Source organism: Schistocerca nitens, chromosome 7, assembly GCF_023898315.1.
Source record: "Schistocerca nitens isolate TAMUIC-IGC-003100 chromosome 7, iqSchNite1.1, whole genome shotgun sequence".
Lineage (NCBI taxonomy): Eukaryota > Metazoa > Arthropoda > Insecta > Orthoptera > Acrididae > Schistocerca > Schistocerca nitens.
The window spans coordinates 305,386,546-305,398,526 of NC_064620.1; the positions used below are offsets into that span (position 1 = coordinate 305,386,546).

Here is an 11,981-nt window from a genome sequence, read left to right on the forward strand (position 1 = left end):
CGCCCACCGCCGCGACCCTCCTACTCGTCAGGGCTTCGCGGCCGGCCGCAAGGACCGGCCGTGACTGCCGGACTGACGGCCAAGTATAGGCACGACGCTTCAGCGCCATCCATTTTCAGGGCTAGTTGCTTCGGCAGGTGAGTTGTTACACACTCCTTAGCGGATTCCGACTTCCATGGCCACCGTCCTGCTGTCTTAAGCAACCAACGCCTTTCATGGTTTCCCATGAGCGTCGATTCGGGCGCCTTAACTCGGCGTTTGGTTCATCCCACAGCGCCAGTTCTGCTTACCAAAAGTGGCCCACTTGGCACTCCGATCCGAGTCGTTTGCTCGCGGCTTCAGCATATCAAGCAAGCCGGAGATCTCACCCATTTAAAGTTTGAGAATAGGTTGAGGTCGTTTCGGCCCCAAGGCCTCTAATCATTCGCTTTACCGGATGAGACTCGTACGAGCACCAGCTATCCTGAGGGAAACTTCGGAGGGAATCAGCTACTAGATGGTTCGATTAGTCTGTCGCCCCTATACCCAGCTCCGACGATCGATTTGCACGTCAGAATCGCTACGAACCTCCATCAGGGTTTCCCCTGACTTCGTCCTGGCCAGGCATAGTTCACCATCTTTCGGGTCCCAACGTGTACGCTCTAGGTGCGCCTCACCTCGCAATGAGGACGAGACGCCCCGGGAATGCAGAGGCCGCGGCCCCGTGAAAGGGCGGGGAAGACCCATCCTCCCTCGGCCCACGCAAGGCGAGACCTTCACTTTCATTACGCCTTTAGGTTTCGTACAGCCCAATGACTCGCGCACATGTTAGACTCCTTGGTCCGTGTTTCAAGACGGGTCGTGAAATTGTCCACGGCTGAAGCGCTGCTGACGGGAGCGATTATTCCGCCCGAGAGCATCCCGAGCCAACAGCGGCGTGGGTCCGGGGCCGGGCCAGGTAGGTCCGTCATCCGGGAAGAACAGCGCGCGCTTGCCGGGAGCCCGAGCGCCCAAAGGGGCGAATCGACTCCTCCAGATATACCGCCGAGCAGCCAGCCAGGACACCGGGGCTCTGCCCAACAGACGCGAACCGAGGCCCGCGGAAGGACAGGCTGCGCACCCGGGCCGTAGGCCGGCACCCAGCGGGTCGCGACGTCCTACTAGGGGAGAAGTGCGGCCCACCGCACACCGGAACGGCCCCACCCCGCGGCGAGTGGAAAGGCAACCAGACACGACCCCGCCGCGGATTGCTCCGCGCGGGCGGCCGCCCCATCTGCCGAGGGCGGAGGCCAGTGGCCGGATGGGCGTGAATCTCACCCGTTCGACCTTTCGGACTTCTCACGTTTACCCCAGAACGGTTTCACGTACTTTTGAACTCTCTCTTCAAAGTTCTTTTCAACTTTCCCTCACGGTACTTGTTTGCTATCGGTCTCGTGGTCATATTTAGTCTCAGATGGAGTTTACCACCCACTTGGAGCTGCACTATCAAGCAAGCAACCTGACTCGAAGGAGAGGTCCCGCCGACGCTCGCACCGGCCGCTACGGGCCTGGCACCCTCTACGGGCCGTGGCCTCATTCAAGTTGGACTTGGGCTCGGCGCGAGCCGTCGGGGTAGTGGACCCTCCCAAACACCACATGCCACGACAGGCGGCAGCCTGCAGGGTTCGGTGCTGGACTCTTCCCTGTTCGCTCGCCGTTACTGGGGGAATCCTTGTTAGTTTCTTTTCCTCCGCTTAGTAATATGCTTAAATTCAGGGGGTAGTCTCGCCTGCTCTGAGGTCGTTGTACGAGGTGTCGCACGCCACACCGCCAGCCGGCTGTGCACGCTACCGAGACAGTACCGGTATGCGAACCGCCAGGCGACGGGCGCGCATCGCTCGTTTCAGGGGACATGGCCGGCCCCACAGGCCGGCACGACACTCCCAGGTCTCCGAAGCGGGACAAACGCCGCGCGCTTCAGTTTACGTAACCGACCCTCAGCCAGACGTGGCCCAGGAACGGAATCCATGGACCGCAATGTGCGTTCGAAACGTCGATGTTCATGTGTCCTGCAGTTCACATGTCGACGCGCAATTTGCTGCGTTCTTCATCGACCCACGAGCCGAGTGATCCACCGTCCTGGGTGATCTTTTTACAGTTTCCACTGTCTCTTTCAAAACAGTTGCATAGGCGGGACTGAGGCGTTCGACGGCCCCTGTTCGAGTGTTTTGTGTCCAACGGCCTCACGGCCGATGGGCGTCGTACGGCTCCACACCGGAGCGGACAGGCATTCGGACGATCGTCATTCAAAACCGGCGCGAGGCGCCAGGTGCCGCAGGCCAGCCGCTCCAGAGCTTCAGCGCTCGTACCACACAACATTTTCCGTTAGTTTTGAGAAGCACGCGTGGTCCCGCACGCGGCGCACGGCTCCTGCGAGCCGTACAGGTAGCGTGTTGCACGACACGACACGCACATCGAAAGACATGCAGTCTAGTCGGTAACGATCCTTCCGCAGGTTCACCTACGGAAACCTTGTTACGACTTTTACTTCCTCTAAATGATCAAGTTTGGTCATCTTTCCGGTAGCATCGGCAACGACAGAGTCGATGCCGCGTACCAGTCCGAAGACCTCACTAAATCATTCAATCGGTAGTAGCGACGGGCGGTGTGTACAAAGGGCAGGGACGTAATCAACGCGAGCTTATGACTCGCGCTTACTGGGAATTCCTCGTTCATGGGGAACAATTGCAAGCCCCAATCCCTAGCACGAAGGAGGTTCAGCGGGTTACCCCGACCTTTCGGCCTAGGAAGACACGCTGATTCCTTCAGTGTAGTAATCGCTGACAGCACGAAGGACGTCACGCGACCAGTTAGCAGGCTAGAGTCTCGTTCGTTATCGGAATTAACCAGACAAATCGCTCCACCAACTAAGAACGGCCATGCACCACCACCCACCGAATCAAGAAAGAGCTATCAATCTGTCAATCCTTCCGGTGACCGGGACTGGTGAGGTTTCCCGTGTTGAGTCAAATTAAGCCGCAGGCTCCACTCCTGGTGGTGCCCTTCCGTCAATTCCTTTAAGTTTCAGCTTTGCAACCATACTTCCCCCGGAACCCAAAAGCTTTGGTTTCCCGGGGGCTGCCCGCCGAGTCATCGGAGGAACTGCGGCGGATCGCTGGCTGGCATCGTTTATGGTTAGAACTAGGGCGGTATGTGATCGCCTTGGAACCTCTAACTTTCGTTCTTGATTAACGAAAACATACTTGGCAAATGCTTTCGCTTCTGTTCGTCTTGCGACGATCCAAGAATTTCACCTCTAACGTCGCAATACGAATGCCCCCGCCTGTCCCTATTAATCATTACCTCGGGTTCCGAAAACCAACAAAATAGAACCGAGGTCCTATTCCATTATTCCATGCACACAGTATTCAGGCGGGCTTGCCTGCTTTAAGCACTCTAATTTGTTCAAAGTAAACGTGCCGGCCCACCGAGACACTCAATAAAGAGCACCCTGGTAGGATTTCAAAGGGGTCCGCCTCGGGACGCACGAGCACACACGAGGCGGTCGCACGCCTTCGGCTCGCCCCACCGGCAGGACGTCCCACGATACATGCCAGTTAAACACCGACGGGCGGTGAACCAACAGCGTGGGACACAAATCCAACTACGAGCTTTTTAACCGCAACAACTTTAATATACGCTATTGGAGCTGGAATTACCGCGGCTGCTGGCACCAGACTTGCCCTCCAATAGATACTCGTTAAAGGATTTAAAGTGTACTCATTCCGATTACGGGGCCTCGGATGAGTCCCGTATCGTTATTTTTCGTCACTACCTCCGCGTGCCGGGAGTGGGTAATTTGCGCGCCTGCTGCCTTCCTTGGATGTGGTAGCCGTTTCTCAGGCTCCCTCTCCGGAATCGAACCCTGATTCCCCGTTACCCGTTACAACCATGGTAGGCGCATAACCTACCATCGACAGTTGATAGGGCAGACATTTGAAAGATGCATCGCCGGTACGAGGACCGTGCGATCAACCCAAAGTTATTCAGAGTCACCAAGGCAAACGGACCGGACGAGCCGACCGATTGGTTCTGATCTAATAAAAGCGTCCCTTCCATCTCTGGTCGGTTTTTTATTTTTTTTAATTCTTTTATTTCATCATTATCATGTTACAATATAACCTACTACCTAAATACATTAGTAGGTCCTATATTTTACTATGTCTAAGTTCTGTCTGCAGGTTTTTTATGTTTAACACTACAGGCTTTTCTTGCTGTGCTCTATCACCACTATGGGGGTTAATCTACCGTACTCACTATACTATGTTACTGTTTACCTAATATTCTTTAATTTTAGCTTGTTTTATTATGATACTACTTGCTAATGGTTGTTACTATTATTAAGACTATTCTACCTGCAGCGTTACAAATGTGCCAGAATAGATACAAACCTACTTTTTGGCCGTTCCCACTGAGCTGATCCCAGTGGGAGTGCCCCTGGCACTGGGCTGGCCGATGACGTATTCGCTGCAGTTCTATACTAATTCTATTATCCTAGTTTGATATATAACTATCCTTATGTCTAATGTCGTAATCAGTGCGTGGTCAAGTCCGGTGGTGATGTACTACCCCCCAACCTATTCCGAAAACCTGGCGGATTCCAGCCGTGAGGCGGCTGGCCAAGTCCACGTCCCGGCGGAACAGGGGGGCGTACGCGACAAGCCCGGTGTTTATTTATTTATCGATTGTTCTCAAGATATTCTCTGAGGACCCCCTGCGGGTTCGGGGGTTAGAATAGGCCCGCGGTATTCCTGCCTGTCGTAAGAGGCGACTAAAAGGAGTCTCACACGTTTCGGCCTTATGTTTTGGTCCCCTGTTGGGTTTGACCTCCATATTTCAAAATTCTTCCGAAGTGCGAGCCGATTGGGGAAGGGCGCCTTACTTGGTGCCTTGTGTCCATGTTGTGTTCCGAACTTTCGCCATCTTATTCGTCGTTGCGTTGCAGTCCTGCCCGCTTTCCATCGCTTGGGCATGGATACGCTCCTGCGTACACTCTCTGCCAAACACTGTGCAGGGCCATTTTCTGCACTGACGGCGTCCATGGACCACTTGTCACCTAACATCCAGCACGGTAGCCAGTCCGTTGTGGTGGGGCCGCCATGTACCCTCTTGGTTGTAGCCCCCTGACAACACAGGGATCGCTCTACTGATGCCTGCGCCGTTCACTCCCCACGTATGCCAAGGAGTAGATGCCCATCTCCTTGGGGCATCAGGACTCCCGGCAATGGCCGTCCCGCCAGGTGGCTATTGCTGCGGCTGGGTGGCGCCCGTGGGGAGGGCCCTTGGTCGGAGTAGGTGGCATCAGGGTGGATGACACGCAATGAAGCGTGGCACTTCTTCTCTTGCTGGTGGCCAGCCACCAGCAGTCTCTAAGCGTTCGAGGGCCCATTTCAAAGGTAACGTTTATGACCCCAAATCGTTCCCCTCCCTCGCCACACCATGGGAGGAACGAAAGGCATTAAATGCAAGTGAGCAGTATTCGCCCAGATATCTTGTCTGTACCAGAGCTGATGGGGAATCTTTTATATCCGTGAAGCCTCAGTTCTTTGTAGAGCATTTAGAGGACAAGTTTGGGGAGGTGGAGGGCTTGTCCACGATGCGGTCCGGATCGGTGTTGATAAAAACGGCATCCTCCGCCCAGTCGCGGGCCTTGCTCGCTTGTTCTAAGCTGGGGGATGTCTCCGTCACTATCGCGCCCCATAAAAGTCTGAACATGGTCCAGGGCATTATCTTCCACAGGGATCTCCTTTTACAGTCCGATGACGAGCTGCGCGCCAACTTAGAGCGCCGAGGTGTCCATTTCGTCCGGCGCGTCCACCGGGGTCCGAGGGATCGTCAAGTTGCCACCGGTGCCTTCATCTTGGCCTTCGAGGGTGACACGTTACCTGAGAAGGTCAAGGTGATGGTGTACCGTTGTGATGTCAAGCCGTATATCCCTCCCCCGATGCGGTGCTTCAAGTGTTGGAAGTTCGGCCACATGTCTTCACGCTGTGCTTCCGACCTCGTCTGTCGCGATTGCGGTCGACCATCCCATCCTGATCATCCCTGTGCCCCGCCTCCGATCTGTGTGAACTGTGGTGCGCACCATCCGCCTTGCTCGCCAGACTGTCCGATTCTGCAGAAGGAGCGGAAGATCATGGAAATAAAGACGCTCGACCGCCTGACGTACACTGAAGCGAAGCGGAAATATGATCGGCTTCACCCAGTGCGAATGACAGCTTCTTATGCCGCAACTGTCACTCCTACAATTCCATCCGCTCCCGTCAGCTCTCAGAGTCGAAGTCCCACACCTGCCCCCTTGCTGGTGGGGGGCACTAAACCTCCCGTTGCTCCTGCTCCATCTACTTCAGGAGCCACACCCCCCCAACCATCGGGGACATCAGTCCCCCCTTCCCAGCCGGAGAAGCGTAAGACTTCTTCGGCTACTCTCGTGCGGAAGGGGTCCCTTGGGGACCTCCCTTCACAAGTTCCGACCGGTTCCAAAGCCGACAGCCGCAAGTGGCTCAAACAACCGTCGGTCCCTGGTCGTCGGGACACACGGTCGTCGTCTGTCCCTGAGACTGACCCAGTGACGCCCTCCCAGCCTGAACCACCAAAGGCACAGCGCGAGAAGCAGAAGAAGAAGAAACTCCCCAAGGCCACCGACAATGCGGTGGCACCCATTCCACCACTTCCTACAAGCTCTACGTCGGAGGATGAGTTGGAGATTCTGGCGTCCGCTGAAGACATGGATCTCGCCAGTCCCTCGGACGCACTGGCTGGCTGTTCTCCAGGTGGTGACTCAGTAGCAGCAGGGGCCTCGGAGGCGTAATCTGCCTCCCCAGTCCCTCCCGCCTTTCCCATCCATGGCTAATACCATCCTCCAGTGGAACTGCAGCGGTTTCTTCCACCATCTAGCTGAGCTCCGCCAACTTATCAGCCTTCATCCTTTCCTTTGCATTGCTCTGCAGGAAACTTGGTTTCCAGCACTGCGAACCCCCGCCCTCCGTGGCTATCGGGGTTATTTTAAGAACCGGGCAGCTTATGAAAGGGTGTCTGGTGGCGTCTGCATATATGTCCTTAACTCTCTACACAGCGAGTTTGTACCTCTACAAACAGCTTTAGAGGCTGTCGCTGTTCGGGTGTGGACGCCACAGGGTGTTACCGTCTGCAGTATTTACCTACCACCGGATGGTGCTGTCGCACAGCATGTCCTGGCTGCTCTGATAGCACAACTGCCGCCACCTTTCTTGTTGCTGGGCGATTTCAATGCCCACAACCCTCTATGGGGTGGGACTGTCTCCGATGACCGCGGTCGTGCCGTGGAGCATTTGTTGGCTCAGCTCGACCTTAGCCTCCTGAACACCGGTGCTCCCACACATTTCAGTGTGGCCCACGGCTCGTTCTCGGCCATCGATCTCTCTGCAGCCCCGGCCTTGTCCCATCTCTCCACTGGAGAGTGCATCCTGACCTGTGTGGTAGTGACCATTTTCCCATCTATTTGTCACTGCCCCAGTGTCATTCTTCTGGGCGCCTGCCCCGCTGGGCTCTCCACAGGGCTGACTGGCCGAGTTTCACTTCCGCGGCAACCGTTGAGTCTCCCCTGCAGGGTGACATTGACGATGTGGTCCGTGACTTAACCACGTCCATCATTTCGGCGGCCGAGGCTGCCATCCCCCGCTCTTCTGGACTCCCTCGGAGGAAGGCTGTACCCTGGTGGTCGCCGGAGATTGCTGAAGCTATTCGCGACCGTCGGCGGGCCCTCCAGCGTCATCGGCGGCACCCGTCTCTCGAGACCCTCATCGCCTTTAAGAGGCTCCGTGCCTTCGCCCGTCGTCTTATTGCACGGCGTAAGCAGGAGTGCTGGGAGCGGTACGTTTCATCCTTGGGCTCTCGTGTCTCCCCCTCGCTCGTGTGGTCCCGGATACGGCGGATTTATGGACACCAGACCCCTATGGGTGTCGCTGGGATCTCCTTGGATGGCGCTGTCTGCACGGACGCTGCCGCCATTGCTGAACACCTTGCTGCGCACTTTGCTCAGAGCTCTGCGACTGCAACTTATCCCCCCGCCTTTCGCTCTCTAAAGGAGCGAGCCGAGCGGACGCCGTTATCGTTCCACACGCGTCGTTCTGAGAAATACAATGCTCCCTTCAGCGAGCGGGAATTCCTTGCTGCCCTCGCCGACTGCCCTGATACAGCACCAGGACCAGACGGTATACACGCGCAGATGCTGAAGCATCTTTCCAGGGACTGCCAGCGACACGTCCTCACCATCTTTCACCGCATTTGGAGCGAGGGCGTGTTCCCGTCGCAATGGCGTGAGGGTCTTATTGTCCCCATCTTGAAGCCCGATGCGGACCCACTGGCGGTGGACAGCTATCGTCCCATTACCCTCACCAACGTTTTGTGCAAATTGCTTGAACGTATGGTGGGGCGGCGTTTGTGTTGGGTCCTTGAATCGCGCGGTCTCCTCGCTCCATCCCAGGGTGGCTTCCGTCGGGGCCGGTCTGCAGCGGACAATTTGGTGCGGCTGGAATCTGCTATCCGTACGGCCTTTGCCCGACGTTAGCATCTCGTTGCCGTATTCTTCGATCTGCGGAAGGCGTATGACACCACATGGAGGCATCACATCCTTGCTACGTTGCATGAGTGGGGCCTTCGTGGTCGACTCCCGGCTTTTCTTCAGACCTTTCTATTGCACCGCTCTTTCCGGGTACAAGTCGGTGCCGCCTCTAGTTCATCCTATACACAGGAGAATGGGGTCCCGCAGGGCTCGGTGTTGAGCGTCTCGTTATTTCTAGTGGCCATTAATGGTCTGGCTGCAGCCGTGGGGTCGTCGGTGTCTCCTTCTTTGTATGCCGACGACTTCTGCATCTCATTTAGCTCCACGACTACGGGGGTCGCCGAACGCAGGCTGCAAGTAGCCGTACGCAAGGCAGAATCGTGGGCTCTGACTCACGGTTTTCAGTTCTCTGCAGCCAAGACTCGAGTTATGCACTTCTGCAGGCGTCGGACGGTCCACCCTCATCCTGAACTTTACCTTGACGGCCACCTGCTTGAAGTGGTGGACACTTGCCGCTTCTTAGGACTCGTGTTTGATGCCCGGCTCACATGGGTTCCTCATGTTACTCAGCTGAAGCAAAAGTGCTGGCGGCATCTCAACGCCCTCCGCTGCCTCAGCCACACATCTTGGGGTGCGGATCGCTGCACGCTGTTGCGACTGTACAAAGCCCTTGTGCAGTCCAGGCTTGATTATGGGAGCCTGGCCTATGGGTCTGCATCACCCTCAGTGTTGAAGTTGTTAGACCCCATACATCACTGTGGGGTTCGGCTTGCAACTGGCGCATTTCGTACGAGCCCCGTGGATAGTCTACTGGTGGAGGCCGGGGTTCCCCCGCTGCGGATTCACCGCCATCGACTGCTCGCCGACTATGCTGTCCACGTTCATTGCTCGCCGGGCCATCCCCATCGTCGCCTGCTTTTCCCTGTCTCGGTCCTCCACCTGCCCGAACGGCGACCTCGGTCTGGGCTTTCCATAGCTGTCCGTGTCCAGTCCCTGCTGTCCGAACTGGGATCATTCCCTCTTCTGCCTCCCTTCCGGGTCTGTGCACCTACGCCTCCCTGGTGCTTGTCCCGTCCGTCCGTCCGTCTGGACTTGGCACAGGGACCCAAGGACTCGGTTCCGCCTGTGGCCCTCCGTCGCCGTTTTCTTGCGCTCCTCGCCTCATTTTCGGACTGTGAGCCTGTCTACACCGATGGTTCCCTGGTTGATGGTCGCACTGCCTACGCTTTTGCTCATGCTGCCCACGTTGAACAGCGCTCCTTGCCGGCTGGCTGCAGTATTTTTACTGCAGAGCTGGTGGCCATATTGCGCGCTCTTGAGCATATGCGTTCCTGCTCAGGTACGTCCCTTGTCATCTGCAGTGACTCCCTGAGCAGCCTCCAGGCCATCGACCGCTGCTATCCCTCATGTCCTCTGGTGTCCTCTATTCGGGAGTCTGTTTCCACCATTACCCGCTCTGGACGTTCGGTGGTCTTTGTTTGGACGCCGGGTCACGTTGGCATCCCAGGGAACGAACGTGTCGACAGGTTGGCCAAAGGGGCGATCGACGCCCCAGTTTTGGAGATCGGCCTTACGGCTCGCGACCAGCAGCTGGTGTTGCGCCGTAAGGTGCTTGGGATGTGGGCTGCTGAGTGGCGTGGCATGACAGCCCCGAATAAACTGCGGGCTGTCAAGGAGACGACCGATGTGTGGCGTTCCTCCCTGCGGGCTTGTCGCAGGGACTCGGTGGTCCTGTGTCGGCTGCGCATCGGCCATACATACCTGACGCACGGCCATCTGTTGCGTCAGGAGGATCCCCCTCTGTGTCGGTGTGGGTCCCGGCTGACGGTCGGCCACATTTTGCTGGAGTGTCCTCGACTGCGCACACTCCGGCAATCTTTTAATCTCCCGGGCACTTTGGCTTTGGTTTTATCTGACGATGCCTCCATGGCTGACAATGTTTTACATTTTATCCGTGGTAGTCCTTTTTATGGTTCGATTTAGGGAGGTCCTGCACCTTCCCATTCTGTGTCTTTTGTCCTCGCGTCTCTTTACATTTGTTGCTGTTTTGGTGTATAGTCTGCTGGTTGACTCTTTCCCTTTTTTTTGTCTCGCGGTCAGTCAACCAGTTTCCAGCCATCTTCTTTTCTTCTGTATGTTAGTGTCTGGTGTTTGTCTGTCCTCTTCTTGTCTGTAGTGTTCGTTGTTTCATTTGTGTTCTTGTAGTGCCTGTGGGGAGTCTCCTTCCCTCTAGGGTTTTACCTGCTTCGTGACCCTGTCTCGCCTGTTTTTGGAATGGGGGACTGATGACCTTAGCTGTTTAGTCCCCCTTAAACATCCCAACAACCAACCAACCATTCTCTGAGGACTTTAATCGATATTTTGTTTGTTAGGTGGTTCAAGACATTGAATGTGTTTTCGTGCCTGAGCAAGTGGTACGTGTCGTTGTTCGGCAATTGTTCCCTGAGTTATTGTGCAACATCGTCGAAGAGGGGACACTCGTACACCACATGGTCTGGAGTGCCCAGCACTGCTCCACAGTCACACGCTGGTGTTGCCCTTTTCCCGAACCGACAAAGATATGTCGGATAGGGTCCGTGCCCAGTAAGAAAGTGCAGCAATCCCTTTGTTGGTTTGATGTAGGTGAGTTCTAGCCGTTCCTTTATGTTGGGAAGCAGTTCGTGTGTTCTTCGGCCAGTTTCATCACTGTCCCAGAGATTTTACCATAATTCCATGCCCCTTCTTCTGATGCTTTGTTTATCCCCTACGTATATCCCCATAATTTCCTCTATTTTTTCCCTTCGATTTTTCTTTATCCAGTACCAGGTGGCCTGCTCCCTGATTTTTATGTCCAGTGGACATAGCCCCATCAGTACTGAAAGTGCCCCTCCTGGAGTTGTTCTGTATGCACCCACTGAACGTAGGAGCATGTTTCGCTGCACTCTTCTTACGGCCACGGCAGGCATGACCCTCGTGAGCCTGTGTGCCCAGACCGCTGACCTGTAACCTACTATGGATGTGAGAATGCTGTTATGGTATAATTTAATGAGATGAGGTGGTAGGTGGAATCTTTTATGTCCTATTCCTATTAGGTTATGTAGTACTGTGAGTGCTCTTTGCGTTGCAGTGTCTATATGTGATGCATAGTTCCACCTCTCGTCGACGATGACACCAAGATACCGGGTTTCACGGCGCCTAAGGACCGGTAGGCCATTTATTCTTATGGGGGGATTTCTTGTGAGTTGGCCTTTGAGCAGCAGGTAAGTTGACTTATTGGGTGCTATAGTCATTTTGGTTTTGTGACACCATGTGGTCAATATTGTAATAGCTCTTTCTATTTTCGGCTCCAGATCTTCGCGGCTTCAGCCGCCGACCAGCAGGAGGAGGTCATCTGCGTAGGCTATGACTTCTAGCACATCTTCACTGCTCTTTAGTTCTTCCA

The 11,981-nt window shown here is 55.5% G+C and overlaps 1 non-coding gene and 1 pseudogene across 1 annotated transcript; both read right to left on the minus strand.

Annotated features, from left to right (window-relative positions):
- LOC126197805 (large subunit ribosomal RNA) overlaps positions 1-1,761 on the minus strand; it is a 4,790-nt pseudogene extending 3,029 nt beyond the window's left edge.
- A 188-nt stretch (positions 1,762-1,949) lies between these two features.
- LOC126196090 (5.8S ribosomal RNA) lies at positions 1,950-2,104 on the minus strand. The gene has a single exon (XR_007538637.1). It is a non-coding gene; the product is annotated as a 5.8S ribosomal RNA (ribosomal RNA).
- Positions 2,105-11,981: the final 9,877 nt, after the last annotated feature.